Here is a 19,647-nt window from a genome sequence, read left to right as displayed (position 1 = left end):
TGTTTTTAGGTTATGAGGATTACCCACGTGAATGCATATTTCATTTATACTCCATGTTGTTTCCAATCGGGATATGAATATTATTCCAGCCTCCATGGAAATTCATTAAAATTCTCTTATTAAAAACAAAAATCAAAAAATACCCCGTTCTCCAATGGCCAACTTAATTAAACAGTTCGAATTTTTGTTTAGTAATTAACATTTCACCCTTCACAAGTAATCTTAAGTAGTGTAGATGCATCAGAATCTCGATTCTGATGGTTTTTTGCCCTAAGATGGGAGGAAATTAGTACACCTCTTCATCTTCCTTCCAATTTTTGTTTTTCTAAGGACACTGTTACATTTTCAACTTTCCATAATGTAATTAAGTCTTTGGGCTTCATGGTTGGTTGAATTCCAAAAAAGTTCTAACTCAATAAAAATGTATTTGAAGAGTATGTAAATATTATTCATTTAAACATTTTAATTGGATTTATAGAGATGGAAATGTATTCCTACCTCACTGAAACTTTGTTGCTAAAGAAACACATTTCCAGGTGTCAGAGTCTGTTGGATTCTCTGTAAAAATGTTTTTTTAGGTCTTAACTCTTCTGATTTGGTGCCATTTCTTTCTTTTTTTTTTTTTTGATTTTATTTTACTTTTTTTAAATACGGCAGGTTCTTATTAGTTATCTATTTTATACATATTAGTGTATATATGTCAATCCCAATCTCCCAGTTCATCACACCACCAGCACCCCACCCCTGCTTTCCCCCCCTGGTGTCCATTTGTCCTCTACATCTGTGTCTCTATTTCGGCCTTGCAAACTGGTTCATCTGTACCATTTTTCTAGATTCCACATATATGCGTTAATATAGATATTTGTTTTTCTCTTTCTGACTTACTTCACTCTGTATGACAGTCTCTAGGTCCATCCACGTCTCTACAAATGACCCAGTTTTGTTCCTTTTTATGGCTGAGTAATATTCCGTTGTGTATATGTACCACAACTTCTTTATCCATTCGTCTGTTGATGAACACTTAGGTTGCTTCCATAACCTGGCTATTGTAAATAGTGCTGCAGTGAACATTGGGGTACATGTATCTTTTTGAATTATGATTTTCTCAGGGTATATGCCCAGTAGTGGGATTGCTGGGTCATATGATAATTCTATTTTTAGCTTGTTAAGGAATCTCCATACTGTTCTCCATACTGATTGTATCAATTTACATTCCCACCAACAGTGCAAGAGGGTTCCCTTTTCTCCACACCCTCTCCAGCATTTGCTGTTTGTAGATTTTCTGATGATGCCCATTCTGACCAGTGTGAGGTGACACCTCATTGTAGTTTTGATTTGCATTTCTCTAATAATTAATGATGTTGAGAAGCTTTTCATGTGTCTCTTGGCCATCTGTATGTCTTCTTTGGTGAAATGTCTATTTAGGTCTTCTGCCCATATTTTGATTGGGTTGTTTGTTTTTTTAATATTGAGCTGCATGAGCTGTTTATATATTTTGGAGACTAATCCTTTCTCCCTTGACTTGTTCGCAAATATTTTCTCCCATTCTGAGGGTTGTCTTTTCGTCCTATTTACAGTTTCCTTCGCTGTGCAAAAGCTTTTAAGTTTCATTAGGTCCCATTTGTTTATTTTTGTTTTTATTTCCATTTCTCTAGGAGCTGGATCAAAAAAGAACTTGCTGTGATTTATGTCAGAGTTTTCTGCCTATGTTTTCCTCTAAGAGTTTTATAGTGTCTGGCCTTACATTTAGGTCTTTAATCCATTTTGAGTTTATTTTGTGTATGGTGTTAGGGGGCGTTCTAATTTTACTCTTTACATGTAGCTGGCCAGTTTTCCCAGCACCACTTATTGAAGAGACTGTCTTTTCTCCATTGTATGTTCTTGCCTCCTTTATCAAAGATAAGGTGACCATATGTGCATGGGTTTATCTCTGGGCTTTCTATCCTGTTCCATTGATCTATATTTCTGTTTTTGTGCCAGTACCATACTGTCTTGATTACTGTAGCTTTGTAGTATAGTCTGAAGTCTGGGAGCCGTTTCTTTCCCTCAAGTTTGCTTGGCTATTCGGGGTCTTTTATGTCTCCATACGAATTTTAAGACTTTTTGTTCTAGTTCTGTAAAAAATGCCATTGGTAATTGGATAGGTTGCATTGAATCTGTAGATTGCATAGGGTAGTATACTCATTTTCACAATGTTGATTCTTCCAATCCAAGAGCATGGTATATCTCTCCATCTCTTTGTATCATCTTTAATTTCTTTCATCAGTCTCTTATAGTTTTTTGCATACAGGTCTTCTGTCTCCTTAGATAGGTTTATTTCTAGGTATTTTATTCTTTTTGTTGCAGTGGTGAATGGGATTGTCTCATTAATTTCTCCTTCTCATCTTTTGTTGTTAGTGTATAGGAATGCAAGAGATTTCTGTGCATTAATTTTGCATCCTACAACTTTACCAAATTCATTGATTAGCTCTAGCAGTTTTCTGGTGGCATCTTTAGGATTCTCTATATATAGTATCACGTCATCTGCAAACACTGACAGTTTTACGTCTTCTTTTTAATTTCTATTCCTTTTTCTTCTCTGATTGCTGTGGCTAGGACCTCCAAAACTATGTTGAATAACAGTGGTGAGAGTGGACATCCTTGTCTTGTTCCTGATCTTAGAGGAAATGCTTTCAGTTTTTCACCATTGAGAATGATGTTTGCTGTGAGTTTGTCATATATGGCCTTTATTATGTTGAGGTAGGTTCCCCCTATGCCCACTTCCTGGAGAGTTTTTATCATAAATGGCTGTTGAATTTTGTCAAAAGCTTTTCCTGCACCTATTGACGTGATCATATGGGTTTTATTCTTCAATTTGTTAATATGGGGTATCACACTGATTGATTTGCATATATTGAAGAATCCTTGCATCCCTGGGATAAATCCCACTTGACCATGGTATATGATCCTTTTAATGTGTTGTTGGATTCTGTTTGCTAGTATTTTGTTGAGGATTTTTGCATCTATATTCATTAGTGATATTGGTCTGTAATTTTCTTTTTTGTAGTATCTTTGTCTGGTTTTGGTATCAGGGTAATGGTGGCCTCGTAGAATGACTTTGGGAGTGTTCCTCCCTCTGCTATATTTTGGAAGAGTTTGCTTGATAGAATTCACCTGTGAAGCCATCTGGTCCTGGGCGTTTGTTTGTTGGAAGATTTTTAATCACAGTTTCAATTTCATTACTTGTGATTGGTCTGTTCATATTTTCTGTTTCTTCCTGGTTCAGTCTTGGAAATAGCTTTCTAAAAATGGGTCCATTTCTTGCAGGTTGTCCACTTTATTGGCATAGAGTTGCTTGTAGTGGTGTCTTATGATGCTTTGTATTTCTGCAGTGTCTGTTGTAACTTCTCCTTTTTCATTTCTCATTTTATTGATTTGAGTCCTCTCCCTCTTTTTCTTGATGAGTCTGGCTAAAGGTTTATCAGTTTTGTTTATCTTCTCAAAGAACACGCTTTTAGTTTTATTGATCTTTGCTATTGTTTTCTTTGTTTCTATTTAATTTATTTCTGCTCTGATCTTTATGATTTCTTTCCTTCTACTAACTTCGGGTTTTGGTTGTTTTTCTTTCTCTAGTTCCTTTAGGTGTGAGGTTAGATTCTTTATTTGAGATTTTTCTTGTTTCTTGACGTAGGATTGTATTGCTATAAACTTCCCTCTTAGAACTGCTTTTGCTACATCCCATAGGTTTTGGATCATCGTGTTTTTGTTGTCATTTGTCTGTAGGTATTTTTTAATTTCCTTTAATATTTCTTGAGTGATCTCTTGGTTATGCAGTAACGTATTGTTTAGCCTCCATGTGTTTCTGCTTTTTACGCTTCTTTCCCTGTAAATTATTTCCAATCTCATAGTATTGGGGTCGGAAAAGATGCTTGATATGATTTCAATTTTCTTTAATTTACTGAGGCTTGATTTGTGACCCAAGATATGATCTATCTTGGAGAATGTTCCGTGTGCACTTCAGAAGAAAGTGTAAAGTGCTGTTTTCGGATGGAATGTCCTATAGATATCAATGAAATCCATCTGGTCTATTGTGTCATTTAAAGCTTTTGTTTCCTTATTAATTTTCTGTCTGGATGATCTGTCCATTGGTGTAAGTGAGGTGTTAAAGTCCCCGACTATTATTGTGTTACTGTCGATTTCCACTTTTATACCTGTTAGCATTTGCTTTATGTATTGAGGTGCTCCTATGTTGGGTACATAAATATTTACAATTGTTATATCTTCTTCTTGGATTGACCCCTTGATCATTATGTAGTGTCCTTTCTTGTCTCTTGTAACATTCTTTATTTTAAGGTCTGTTTTATCTGATATGAGTGTTGCTACTCCAGCTTTCTTCTGATTTCCATTTGCATGGAATATCTTTTTCCATCCCCTCACTTTCAGTGTGTATGTATCCCTAGGTCTGAAGTGTGTCTCTTGTAGACAGCATATATACGGGTCCTGTTTTTTTATCCATTCAGCCAGTCTATGTCTTTTGGCTGGAGCATTTAATCCATTCACATTTAAGGTAATTATCTATATGTATGCTCCTGTTACCATTTTCTTAATTGTTTTGGATTTGTTTTTTTAGGTCTTTTTCTTCTCTTGTGTTTCCCACTTAGAGAAGTTCCATTAGCATTTGTTGTAGAACTGGTTTGGTGATGCTGAATTCTCTTAGCTTTTGCTTGTCTGTAAAGCTGATTTCTCCGTTGAATCTGAATGAGATCCTTGCCGGATAGAGTAATCTTGGTTGTAGGTTTTTCCCTTTTATCACTTTAAATATATCACGCTACTCCCTTCTGGCTTGTAGAGTTTCTGCTGAAAAATCAGCTGTTAATCTTATGGGAGTTCGCTTGTATGTTGTCGTTTTTCCCTTGTTGCTTTTAATAATTTTTCTTTGTCTTTAATTTTTGTCAGTTAGATTACTATATGTCTCGGCATGTTTCTCCTTGGGTTTATCCTGCCTGGGACTCTCTGCACTTCCTGGACTTGGATGGCTATTTTCTTTTCCATGTTAGGGAAGTTTTTGACTATAATCTCTTCAAATATTTTCTTGGATCCTTTCTCTCCCTCTTCTCCTTCTGGGACCCCTATAATGCGAATGTTGATGTGTTTAATGCTGTTCCAGAGGTCTCTTAGGCTGTCTTCATTTATTTTCACCCTTTTTTTTCTTTATTTTGTTCCATGGCAGTGAATTCCACCCTTCTGTCTTCCAGATCACTTATTCGTTCTTCTGCCTCGGTTATTCTGCTATTGATTCCTTCTAGTGTAGTTTTCATTTCAGTTATTGTATTGTTCATCTCTGTTTCTTCTTTAATTTTTCTAGGCCTTTGTTAAACATTGCTTGCATCTTCTCAATCTTTGCCTCCATTCTTTTTCCGACGTCCCGGATCATCTTCACTATCATTATTCTGAATTCTTTTTCTGGAAGGTTGCCTATCTCCACTTCATTTAGTTGTTTTTCTGGGGTTTTATCTTGTTCCTTCATCTGGTACATAGCCCTCTGCCTTTTCATCTTGTCTGTCTTTCTGTCAATGTGCTTTTTTGTTCCATAGGCTGCAGGATTGTAGTTCTTCTTGCTTCTGCTGTCTGCCCTCTGGTGGATGAGGCTATCTAAGAGGCTTGGGCAAGCTTCCTGATGGGAGACACTGGTGATGGTGGGTAGAGCTGGGTATTGCTCTGGTGGGCAGAGCTCAGTAAAACTTTAATCTGCTTATCTGCCGGTGGGTGGGGCTGCGTTCCCTCCCTGATGGTTGTTTGGCTTGCTGTGACCCAACACTGGAGCCTAACTGGCTCTTTGGTGGGGCTGATGGTGGGCTCTGGGAGGGCTCACGCCAAGGAGTACTTCCCAGAACTTCTGCCGCCAGTGTCCTTGTCCCCATGGTGAGCCACAGCCTCCATCCCCGCCTCTGCAGGAGACCCTCCAACACTAGCAGGTAGGTCTGCTTCAGTCTCCTGTGGTGTCACTGCTCCTTCCCCTGGGTCCTGATGCACACACTACTTTGTGTGTGCCCTCCGAGAGTGGAGTGTCTGTTTCCCCCAGTCCTGTCAAAGTCTTGCAGTCAATTCCCACTAGCCTTCAAAGTCTGATTCTCTAGGAATTCCTCCTCCCGTTGCTGGACCCCCAGGTTGGCAAGCCTGACGTGGGGCTCAGGACCTTCATGCCAGTGGGTGGACTTCTGTGGTGTAAGTGTTCTCCAGTGTGTGAGTCACCCACCCAGCAGTTACGGGATTTGATTTTGCTGTGATTGCGCCCCTCCTACCGTCTCACTGTGGCTTCTCCTTTGTCCTTGGATTTGGGGTATCTTTTTGTGGTGAGTTCCAGTGTCTTCCTGTCGATGATTGTTCAGCAGTTAGTTGTGATTCTGGTGTTCTCGCAAGAGGGCGTGAGCGCACGTCCTTCTACTCCGCCATCTTGAACCAATCTCTTGAGCTTCACTGACTTCTAGCTGTCTGATTTTTCTGGGACAGGTCATGGATGTTCCTACTGAGACCCAGATTTCACCCAGTTCTGCAAGCCAGAAGTCCTAGATCAAGATTTTGTCAGGGTTGGTTTCTTCTGAGGTGTCAATTTTGGTTTGCCTGGTGCCATTTCTTGATGACCTGTCCTAGTATTTCTTCTGTTTGTTTTCATGCTAATGGAAGCTTTCCTGAATAATCACTTTCACTATTCAAAAACCATGTATGGGAGGAGGTAAGGTAAAAATTCTGGATTCTTATATTTTAAAAAAAGTATTTATTTTGCCTTCATCCTTGAATGTTTGGCTTCTTACAAAATTTCTGGGTTAAAAATATTTTTCTCCCCTCTCCACCTGATTGAAGACTTTGATTCATAGCTTCATAGCTTCTAGCTAGTCTTCTAGGTACCAGTGTTGCTGAGGAGAAGTACGACGTCAACCTGATTTTCATAAATTCTTAGATCTTTTCTTTCTAGAAGTTTTTACAACTTTTAATCCAGGGAGTGGGACTTTTGTTTTCCTGTGACTCAACATTTCTTGGAACATTTATTTTTATATTTCAAACATTTCTATAATTCTGGGGGAAATTATTTTATCTATATGTACAAATAAATATGCTTTTATAGACATGTTTATATGTTTATATAAATATATAGTAGACTTATTGTATATGTCCTAGGCTACTAACACATACACACACACACACACACACACCTCACCCTCCTACTGTTTATAAGAACATTTTCTTGTTTTCTATCTGGACAGTTCTCTCTCTCTCTGAGGAGAGGGAAAGGGAGTTATGTCTTCTTAATATTATACCTTTTCCTATAAGTGCATGTGTGAGTCTAATTTTATTTTATAAGTGTCAGACAGTAAGTTGCAAACATAATCTTCGTTTATTCCTAAATACTTCTGTATGTATTTTAAAAAATATGGACATTCTCTTATATATCATCAGTACAGTGATCAAAATCAGGACATTAACAGTGCTTCAAGACTATTATGTAACCTACAGACCTTATACAAATTTTGCCAACTGCCCCACTAATAGTTCCCCTTTGGGAAGAACAAAAACAAAAGATCATATATTTTCTCCTGCAGGATTACAGTCCAGGGTCCCACTTCATTTTTAGTTGTCATGAGCCTTTTATCTCCTTTGATCTGGCATGATTGTTGAGTTTTGTCTCTTGTGATGCTAGGTGATGTATTTATTTTTAGAATGCCCCTTGGTTTGGATTTGCTGGGTGGATTTTAGTTTTTTCTTCTCAATGCCGCGTGGCACAGGGATATTAGCTCAGTGCTTTGTGACAGTCTGGAGGGGTGGGATAGGGAGAGTGGGAGGGAGGGAGACGCAAGAGGGAAGACATATGGGAACATATGTATATGTATAACTGATTCACTTTGTTATAAAGCAGAAACTAACACACCATTGTAAAGCAATTATACCCCAATAAAGATGTTAAAAAATAAATAAAATTAAATTAAAAAAAAAAAAAGAAACATCTTTAAATATTGGTGTATTTAGCCCTGAATGTATGATGTGTGTTGTAAATATTTTCTCTATTTTTCTCAATTGCCTTTGACTTAAAGTGTTTTTCTGCCATTGAAAAAAATGTTTTTAATGTAGTCAGCCTTTTAAAAAATATGTGTAATGCATCTGGACTTTGAATCAGAATTGTGAAAAGGAATTCATGCAAGCTATTTTTTAGTACTAGTATTTTTATTTAACATGCAGTTTTCCCATTTGGAGTTTATTATTCCCTTGGATGTGAAGTACATATCTGATGTGATTTTTTTTTTTTTTTTTTGCAAGTGTCTAGCAGTTACCCTGACACTATTTAGTAAGAAGTAAACCTGTATCCAGTAATTTGAGATGACATCTTTTTTTTTTCACACACACACACTGTACTTTATTTTTACAAGAGATAAATAGACTGACACCAAGCATTGTAAATGGGTGACCACAACAAAAGCAACAATGATTGCAATGACCAAACACGAAGCACACTCACACTAGGTCATGATATTGACATTCAGCCCAGTAATCCTCCACTGTAACAGCTCCTTTACTTTGCAGTGTAAATCGATTTGTATATTTTTTGCCTCTGAGTCCTTGTGGGATTTTTTTTTTTATTCAAACAGAAAGTCACAAAATTTATAATCATTCTCATCAGTTCACTCAGTCCCGTGTAATTAATTTTTTTTATCTTGATCTTTTGTGAGCACTTTTATGAATGCGTCAGTTTTCCATTAGAGTTCTGAAAACGCTTATTCATTCAGTTCAGCAGTATAGTCAGTTACCGGAAACCTGTACTTGTCAGTCTTTTCCATGAATTCCTTGAAGATGAAACCCTTTTATAGGAACGTTTTTGCAAAAGCATCAGAGTGCACCCAGAACCGTCTGTAAATGACAAAAGACTTAAAAATGGCCACGGTTAAAGATTTGATGAAAGTTCATAATAATGCAGTTGACAAAGAAATTTAGTTATTTCTGAGATATACATTTTAAAGTAATAACTAGAATTGTGACTTATAACATTATACCAGAACATATAAGATTTTAAGAAATTTCATGTAATGTCTGAAACATTTATATTAACATATTTCCATACAAATAAGCCAAAGAAAGTTTAGTATTAGTTGATTTTGTTTGTTTCTTTCTTTCTTTCTTTTATACTGCAGGCTCTTATTAGTCATCAATTTTATACACATCAGTGTATACATGTCAATCCCAATCGCCCAATTCAGCACACCACCATCCCCACCCCACCGTGGTTTTCCCCCCTTGGTGTCCACACGTTTGTTCTCTACATCTGTGTCTCAACTTCTGCCCTGCAAACCGGTTCATCTGTACCATTTTTCTAGTTTCCACATACATGTGTTAATATATGATATTTGTTTTTCTCTTTCTGACTTACTTCACTCTGTATGACAGTCTCTAGATCCATCCACATCTCAACAAATGACTCAATTTCGTTCCTTTTTATGGCTGAGTAATATTCCGTTCTATATATGTACCACAACTTCTTTATCCATTCGTCTGTCGATGGACACTTGGGTTGCTTCCATGTCCTGGCTATTGTAAATAGTGCTGCAGTGAACATTGGGGTGCATGTGTCTGGGTGTATGCCCAGTAGTGGGATTGCTGGATCATGTGGTAATTCTATTTTTAGTTTTTTAAGGAACCTCCATACTGTTCTCCATAGTGGCTGTATCAGTTTACGTTCCCACCAACAGGAGGGTTCGCTTTTCTCCACACCCTCTGCAGCATTTGTTGTTTGTAGATTTTCTGATGATGCCCATCCTAACTGGTGTGAGGTGATCCCTCATTGTAGTTTTGATTTGCATTTCTCTAGTAATTAGTGATGTTGCGCAGCTTTTTATGTGCTTCTTGGCCATCTGTATGTCCTCTTTGAGAAATGTCTATTTAGGTCGTCTGCCCGTTTTTGGATTGGGTTGTTTGTTTCTTTAATATTGAGCTGCATGAGCTGTTTATATATTTTGGAGATTAATCCTTTGTCCATTGATTCATTTGCAAATATTTTCTCCCAATCTGAGGGTTGTCTTTTTGTCTTGTTTATGGCTTCCTTTGCTGTGCAAAAGCTTTGCAGTTTCATTAGGTCCCATTTGTTTATTTTTGTTTTTATTTCCATTACTCTAGGAGGTGGATCAAAAAAGAACTTGCTGTGATTTATGTCAAAGAGTGTTGTTCCTATGTTTTTCTCTAAGAGTTTTATAGCGTCCGGTCTTACATTTAGGTCTTTAATCCATTTTGAGTTTATTTTTGTGTATGGTGTTAGGGAGTGTTCTAATTTCATTCCTTTACATGTAGCTGTCCAGTTTTCCCAGCACCACTTATTGAAGAGACTGTCTTTTCTCCATTGTATATCCTTGCCTCCTTTGTCATAGATTAGTTGACCATAGGTGCATGGGTTGACCTCTGGGCTTTCTATCTTGTTCCGTTGACCTATATTTCTGTTTTTGTGCCAGTACCATATTGTCTTCATTACTGTAGCTTTGTAGTATAGTCTGAAGTCAGAGAACCTGATTCCCCCAGCTCCGTTTTTCATTCTCAAGATTGCTTTGGCTATTCGGGGTCTTCTGTGTCTCCATACAAATTTTAAGGTGATTTGTTCTAGTTCAGTAAAAGATGCCGTTGGTAATTTGATAGGGATTGCATTGGATATGTAGATGGCTTTGGGTAGTATAGTCATGTTCACAGTATTGATTCTTCCAATCCAAAACATGGTATATCTCTCCATCTGTTGGTATCATGTTTAATTTCTTTCATCAGTGTCTTATAGTTTTCTGCATACAGGTCTTTTGTCTCCCTAGGTAGGTTTATTCCTAGGTATTTTATTCTTTTTGTTGCAGTGGTAAATGGGAGTGTTTCCTTAATTTCTCTTTCAGATTTTTCATCATTAGTGTATAGGAACGCAAGAGATTTCTGTGCATTAATTTTGTATTTTACAACTTTACCAAATTCATGGATTAGCTCTAGTAGTTTTCTGGTGGCATTTTTAGGATTCTCTATGTATAGTATCAGAGATGACATCTTTTTAACGTACATCCCCATATCGATTTGGGTCTAGTTGTGAAGTTTCTCTTGTACTCTACTTATTTATCTATTAGAAACAAAGCCACATCACTTTTATGTATTTTTTTTTTTTTGGCTACACCGTGCTGCTTGCGGGATCTTGTTTGCCTGACCAGTGATCGAAACCCTGCCCCCTGCAGTGGAACCTTGGAGTCCTAACCATTGGACCATCAGGGAAGTCCCAAAACATACTTATCTTTTTTTTTTAAACCACTTTTAACAATAGAGACACTGTATTAATTTTTAAATGTCTGATGAGGTTATTCCTCTCTCAAAGCTGATTTTTTTCAGTGTATTTCTAGTTATTTTTACCCATTTTTCCATATACATGTTAATATCATCTTCCCAAGGTCCATAAATATAGTTTGTAGATCGATAGATAGATAGATAGATAGATACATATTTTTTTAGGTCGCGCCGTGCAACATGTGGGATCTTTGTTCCGCAACCAGCAATCGAACCCATGCACCCTGCATTGGGAGCACGGAGTCTTAACCACGGGACCACCAGGGAAGTCTCTGTAGTTTGTATATATTTTTATAGGTTTGATTGCATGTATTTATGACTGTAGGCAGAATCGACATCTGGAGATGGTTCCTGTTCCTCTTGCATCCAGTATCTCACTTTTAAAGAACTGGCCCCTTGGCCTTTGGTGAGCATTCTATTCAGATGTGTTAGGTGCTGGTTTCTTTCCATATCCCACAGTGAATCTTGGTTAGAAATCACCAGTAATGTTGCAGAAAGAGTAATTCCTCCATGATTGTAAGAACAGTCATGATTACCAGCTTACACAACCTGAACATCACTGTCTAAAATACTCTTTATACAAATACCATATGATATCACTTATACATGGAATCTAAAATATCATGCAAGTGAAATTATCCACGAGACAGAAACAGACTCACGACATAGAGAACAGACTTCTGGTTGCCAAGGGGGGGGGGGGGAAATGGGGGAGGGAAGGATTGGGAGTTTGTGATTAGCAGATGTAAGCTATTATATATAGAATGGATAAACAACAAGGTCTTAATGTAGAGCACAGGGAACTCCATTTAGCATCCTGTGATAAACCATCATGGAAAAGAATATGAAAAAGAATGTATATATATGGATAACTGAATCACTTTGCTGTGCACCAGAAACTAACACAACATTGTAAATCAAGTATATTTCAGTAACATAAATCTTTAAAACTAATATTTTAAAAAATAGTCTTTATACTGGTCAACTCAGAGAAATGTAAGAGATGTCAAGTTTATTCTTTTATCCATATATCATATTGCACATATTTTCCCTCTGCTATTATCCTTTTCTTTTTCTTTTGCCAGAAAAAGTTAATCGTTTTAGAATTCATTCCAGAGAAGCCTTTAGTTAATCATCCACATTGGCTGGACTAATTAGACCTTTTCCTACTAGAAGCTCCCAGACCCCTTAGCAGAATTACCTTCAAGAGTTATTTGCGATGTGGCATTAGCATTCCACAGCTGTTGTGTAATTCTGCTAAACTCCTGAGACTTTGTAGCTACAATGCCTTTTATCTGACTTCCGCTTTCTTTCAATAAAGAAACGGAAGTAGTATTTTCTTTGAGATGTCTAAACCTATCCAAATCGATAACATCTGAATGACACAGTTGTGAGATTAATAAAAACCCAGGGCTGTGTTATCCAAAGGCTGCCAAACATATTTATCTTCAGAGACCGTTATTCTACATAAAACTCCAGCAGTGACTTTCATAACTTTTAAGCATATGGGCTGGGTTCATTAATATGCTAAATTCTTAACATCATTCATAGATGCTCTTCTGATCAGAAGGTGTAAGAGGCATTATTATTAAGTAGCTCAGAAAGAGCCTTTCTTTTCCAAGGAGTCATCAAGCCAGCAGGTCTTTCTCTAATTTTTCTTTAGCATCCATTTTGTATATTAATGAAAACCATTATTTGAAAATATTTAACAGGTCGCGAAGAGAATGATCAAAGAATTGAGATAATTTAGCCTGAAGAAAGAAAGCCTGAGGACTGATTGAACTTTTAAAAGATCGCGCAGAGAACGGCCGCTTCCAAATTCTTTACAGATGCTGAAATGGGAAACCAGGTAAGATTTATGGTGAAAGTTGTACATTTTAGAGTTATTTTAATAGAGTGTGCTGTGTTTCTTTTTTAAGGTGTGCTTGCGTGGTGGTCATTGTATCTTCCCATTAGATGGCTCTAAAGCCGTCATCTCTTCAGCATTTTGTTCATTTGCACAGTCAGTCCGAAAACATTTTAAGCAGTGCCTTTTGTCACACTGCCAGTTTTAGCCAATAACAGTGCCATAAGGATCCCAGCTAAATTTGCTTTTCAGATACACCGTGCATTTTTCTTTTAACAGTAAGTATCAAGTTTTTATTTCATAAAAAGATACAGATTCAAGTTATTTGCAATTTGGGTTTCCCACAAACTGTGACGTGTTTTGATGTAAATTTTTTTGTTGTTTTTGTACTGTGTGAGGAAAATCATAGAAAAAAGAGCAAAAGTGTGTTTCTTTCCCAAATTAGAACATTTAAAAGTTTCTTATGTCAAGTATAGAAGAGCATACTTTTTTTTTTCAGTAAATACAGTGGATAAACATTTTAACTTCACATCATGAAGTATGAAGGAAGAGAACCAGAGGGATAGAAAAAGAGTTGGGGAGGTGGATTAAAATTTAAGAAATGTTGCTTATATCGACAGAGCATAAGTTTAATATGAGCGTCTACACAGACGTAGAGAACAGACATGCGGTTGCCAAGGGGGAGGGGCTTGGGGGAGGGAGGGATTGAGAGTTTGGGGTTAGCAGATGCAAACTATTAATATTATATAGAGAATGGATAAACAACAAGGTCCTACTGTAGAGCACACACAGGGAACTATATCCACTCTCCTGGGATAAACCCTAATGGAAAAGAATATTAAGAAAAGAAAGTCTTTATGTGTAAAACTGAGTCATTTTGCTGTACAGCAGAGATGGGTACAATACTGTAAATCAACTGTACTTCAATAAAAAATAACAATAATAAAAGAAAGCGTGTCCGTGCAATATGGGGGAATTTTTTTTCCCCCTAAAAAAACGTATTCTCTAAGATTCAAATTTAACTGGGCATCCTGTGTTTTATCTGGCAAGTCTTGATTTATGTCTGCAGAATGCCATATCGCTGAACCATAATCCCCTGTTCAGTAATGTTCTGGTCTGCAAGAGCGGGTGCAGACACATTCTCATCAATGCAACCATGTTTTCAAGCAAATGATATGCAAAACCTGAGTATATTGAATAGACCGACACCCAGCATTGGTTTGCCGTATCGGAGAGAGAAGTGTTTATCATGGTGCTGGACTCACCACCACTGAAGCTGCCTTCTCTCTCCTCCCAATATGGAAGAGTCTGAAGCCCCTCCTTACCGACCCTTGGGAACTTGGGTTTCTGTGTCTAGTGGTAGCAGGCATTGCCATTTTAAAAGACACTCATAAAAAAAAAAAAAGACTCATTGGGGATGGTTGGGCTAACTCAAAATACATTAAGAAAAGTTAACTCTAAATGCAAAACCCCCAGACGCTATTCTTCTGTAGACGCTAACCTTCTTGTGAAGGTTGCCAGAAATATGGAGATATAAAAGAAAGAATATATATTTTCTGTGTGCATTAAATACCTTCTTGGATAAGGGAGCGTGAGATCTGCAGAGGAAAGAAATTCGATGCAACATTTATGAAGGGCCTACAGCTGAATTATGCGAGAGGCTGTCACGGATAAAATGATGAATAAAAGTAGTCACTGTTCCCTAGAATTCATTATCAGGTAGGGAGAACGACACGGGCACAAACAGGTCTATTATAAGGCATATTGAGATAAATGGTGTTCATTTCGCAGGCTTCAAAGACAACAGGTACAATGCATCTTGCGTAACTCCCACTTGCAATTAAAAAAAAACACCCCAATCATCTTCATTAGACATGAATAATCCTCTCGAAATGGGTGATAAGGGAGCATTTCCTAATTGTTTCTATGTATAGAGTCCTTCAGACAGAGTAGGACAATGAAGGAAACAAGGAAAGCGTGACTCCTCTCCTGGGAAGGAGGAAGAGAAACCATACAGTTCATGAAATAACAGCATTTCAGCTTTGCTCTGAAGACGCCGAGAATGTTGATGACTGAAGATGGGGAAAGATGTTCCAAGAAGGGGGAACATCATTGGCAATTATTTGCTGTTCATTGAGTTTGAAAATTAGGTAATCAGGAAGCTTAGCAAATGTGGTTTCTACGCCTTGACCACGTGAAATACAGATTATGTCGGGAGTAAACAGCAACAAAGGGGAGCGAAATTGACCAGTACAAGATGAAGCCAGTGGCTGAGAGACAATGATGATGGCTATTATTGTTATTATCATATTTGGGGGGCAAATGTCAAGGACCTCAACTCTTATCACAATAAAGGCAGAATGTTCTGCCTCATTTTTAATATATCTGATTTATGGTGCATATTTAATATGAGATCCCAGGGATATGATGACAGGTGCCTACAGTATCTGAACAATATCTTTCTTTTTTTTTATTGGAATGTAGTTGCTTTACAGTGTTGTGTTAGTTTCTGCTGTACAAAGAAGAGAATGAGCTCTACGTATACATAGATCCCCTCTAATCTTTGAAACTAGGTGTCTTACAGGCTATGTTCACCTGGTATGGATGGCCGAACATAAATTGTTATCAAGCTTCAGAAACATTCACACCCCTCTTTCATTTGAACATGCCCGCCTGGAAAAAAAAAAAGTGGTTTTTAACTGATTTTTGAAATTATTTGTCGTATTTAATGAAAGATGGATGTTAACCTTTCCACTCGTGTTTAGACATGTAGAATGTGAGGGTTGGAATGTTGACAACCAAAGGCCATACAGTTATTGGTGTATATTGGAATATTAGTATATACTTTTTGTTTTCAGACATACGCACATACACATTATAGACAGGGACAGATAACATATATCTGTGTGTATGTCTGTATATATAGATAGAGAAACATGCATGCATGCTATATGTCTTTGAGAAGTAAACATATGTACATACATGTACTCATAGATGTATATTTGTGTCTCTATATACTTGCTGTATATTTGAATAAATGGAAGAATTATATAAAATACATATTTTTTGTGGAAGTAAGAATAATACAGGGAATTTATCTACTTTCCCCGTAAAAAAACAAGGAAATTACTAGCTGCAGAAGGGCATCTCTAGCGGCAAGGAACTCTGCTCGGTATTCTGTAGTAACCTAAATGGGAAAAGAATTTGAGAAAGAATAGATACATGTCTACGTATAACTGAATCACTTTGCTGTACAGCTGAAACGCGCACAACACTGTTAACTCTACTCCAATACAAAATTTTTAAAACATTGTTTAAAAAAGCATCTCATGTACTTGTAAAGATATGCAAGTAAATTCTTTAATTTTTTAAAAAATATTTTGCCTAAGACAGTGTTCAACGTTAGCCACCTAAAAGAAAGACAAAGCTACATAGCCTGCAAAGACTGGGGAGGATAACTGAGACGAATTCATGTATTTTTAGTGAAACTACACCGTGGCCCGTTCCCCTAAACGCTAGTCATAATGCGTGTCACATTTTACAAGCCCGAAAACCTCACTTACGTTTTGGAGACGCAATTACGTTTGGACAAAGAGCGTTGCTGAATACAGAATGTTCTTTTCTTTCTGCCGAGCAGAATATAAAGCGATCGCAAGCTCTCCAGCCCTGCTAAGTCCGAGGTAGTCCATTAACGAAGGACCCCTTTGCAATGCATCATATCCTCCTGATGCTTAAGCGTCCCCTGCCAGGAAGATTTGGGCTGAGATAGCCACGCTCTAGTTTGCACCTGACAACTTCACATTTCACATGGGTTTTTATGGAATTTGAGGGAATTAATCAATCTTTAAAAACTCAGCCGAAAGCATTCCATCAGAAAAATTGCTAATATCACTCCCCCTCCCAGTTCACGCATCTCACTTTAAAACACTTATAAAGAGCGTTAGTTGAAACATAAGGAAAAGACATAATGTGAAATGTCATGAGATAGCCCTAGAAAATACCTCCAGACCAAGATGCTCACTATGAATGACAGGATAGTAAACATAAACTACCAAGGATGAAAGCAGCAAAAATTTTAGAATCAGTCGTCACAGCTAAAATTCACTGACTGTGGAATATATGAAAGAGAGACTGACGAGCAGCTTAAGGTGACTTTTCCGTGGATTTCCTGATTGGTAGTCAAAACAGTATTTATCAAAGTATAATTTTGAAAGTCGATTAAACGGAGTGTGTTCCTAAAAATTAGGTAGTGAATTTCTGCTAGGACTGTGTTTTATTGCTTTCGTGAATATGTGCCATAAATGTGGAATTACTACAGACTCAAGGTCTTGAAATCATGCCAGGGAGCATTAAGGAACCATAGAGTTAAAAATCTTTAGGCCAAAGATTTATGCAAACATTCTGAATATTGATTTTCTTGGTCACTTTCTTTTTTTTTTTTTTTTTTTTTTTTGGCGGCACGCGGGCCTCTCACTGTTGTGGCCTCTCCCGTTGCGGAGCACAGGCTCCGGACACACAGGCTCAGCGGCCATGGCTCACGGGGCCCAGCCGCTCCGCGGCATGTGGGATCCTCCTGGACCGGGGCACGAACCCATGTCCCCTGCATCGGCAGGCGGACTCTCAACCACTGCGCCACCAGGGAAGCCCGGTGGCACTTTTTTTTAACATGATAAATACATGTATTATATGTGTGTATTAAATATATTATAAATACATAGATATGTGCATACATCCATACAGTGTTATATGAACTCAGTAGTCTTAATTTAATTCAGCAGTTATACACACACAGGCACACACAAGGTGAGATATATATCAATATATATAAAATATTTATCTCATCAGATGCCCTCTTATCTTTCTGCAGATCTACATAATTAAATCTTGACTACTACAGATTTGATACAGCAAATCGGAAACATTCTCCTGCATTTTCCAGTATCTTTTCAAGTTCTGTCCTTGGTGTTCTTGATAAAACTTTGCCAGATAGGTAACCAAAGTATTAGTTATCATAGAAACCCCTGAAGCTGTGTGGGTCTCAGGCCAGGTTCTAGGGCCTTGTGTTTGTTTCTGTTTTTGTTTGTTTTGCTTTGAGGCATTCTCACCCCTCCTTTGAGGCGTCTGTGAGGTAGACCAGATACTTCCCTGAGCTCTAGGATCCTACTGTGTTGTTCTGAGGGTCTACAGCTAGCAGAGGAATGGTCCCACATGGCCAGTCCAGCATTTCTTTCAAGGGATGGCTTGACATTGGGTTCCTCTGTTTGAGAAAAACGGTGAAGCTAGAAAATTGTTCGTCATTTAAATCTTTCTACGTAAAGTATGTTTCAGTGGATTCCATGGTCAATGAAGAGCCCTCACCAAGAGGTTCTTGAAATGGTTGCAGATAATAGGCTATGAAGGTTAAGGGAATTTGGGGTGGCTTATTTATTATTTTTTTTTAATTTAATTTTTTTGGTCGAGGTACAGTTGATTTCCAGTGCTGTGTCAATCGCTACTGTACAGCAAAGTGACTCAGTTACACGCATATAGACATTCTCTTTTTTATATGTTCTTTTCCACGATGGTTTATTACAGGATACTGAATATAGTTCCCTGTGCTCTACAGTAGGACCTTGTTGTTTATCCATCCTATATATAATAGTTTGCATCTGCTAACCCCAGCCTCCCACTCCTTCCCTCCCCCATCCCCCTTGGCAACCACAGTTTTGTTCTCTCTGTCTGTGAGTCTGTTTGTGTTTTGCAGATAAGTTCATTTGTGTCATATTTTAGATTCCACATGTAAGTGGGGTCCTATGGTATTTGTCTCTCTTGGGGGGTTTACTTTTATTTGAACTGATACTTGGATGCTGTGTTGATAGTCACTTAAATTATTCATCGCACTACAGTATTTAGAGGAGACAGTGATTGGCAATCCATATGACAGCTACAAGAAACCATTTTAATAGGCTCAAGGAATACCAGGGTTGAGCAATGTGGTGCTTGTTTCTTACTGTGCCATTGACTCTGCAAGAAAGAAAGAAAGTCATTTGGGGTCTACTGACTGAGAAAGAGAGTTGGCTACAGGGTTTGCATAGGGGGTTGGTAAAATAACCTCCTCATTTACTTCCCTGGGGATGTGAATGTGAGGTTGTGACTTAACCAGAGAAGGAACAGAAAAAATCCAGAGATGTTTCCAGTGACTAATGAGATTTTTTTTTTTAAATATTGTAGTGGAAAAGTGTTTCTGCCAACTGGTTTATTCGTCAGTGAACCCAGTCCCTTCCTAGATGACTTTCTTCTTTTATAGAGTCAGGACATCCTGAACCCCCCGAGGATAAGTTTCTCCATGTGTCCCTTGTGCCAACCAGCAGAAGCACATACATGGGATTTGGAAGGTGAACTTGAGCAAAGAAGAGATGCAAGAGGGTTAAGGGACCTTTAGACCTTGGGTTGAGGTGTTTGTTCCTTCTTGAGACCTGAGGCAACAGTCCTTCCTTGTATTC

General features: G+C 37.8%; 1 long non-coding RNA gene across 1 annotated transcript in view; it reads left to right on the top strand.

The window, feature by feature from the left end:
* LOC114905555 overlaps window positions 1-19,647 on the top strand; it is a 219,491-nt gene that overhangs the window by 150,316 nt on the left and 49,528 nt on the right. Inside the window, exon 2 of the long non-coding RNA XR_003796300.1 lies at window positions 13,032-13,168. This is a non-coding gene — a long non-coding RNA (uncharacterized LOC114905555). The remainder of the gene's footprint in view (window positions 1-13,031; window positions 13,169-19,647) is intronic.

Source organism: Monodon monoceros, unplaced genomic scaffold (genome assembly GCF_005190385.1).
Source record: "Monodon monoceros isolate NGI ecotype Baffin Bay Population unplaced genomic scaffold, NGI_Narwhal_1 Super_Scaffold_22, whole genome shotgun sequence".
NCBI lineage: Eukaryota > Metazoa > Chordata > Mammalia > Artiodactyla > Monodontidae > Monodon > Monodon monoceros.
Note: the sequence above shows the minus strand (reverse complement) of the source record. Positions and strands in the feature narration are given on the sequence as shown.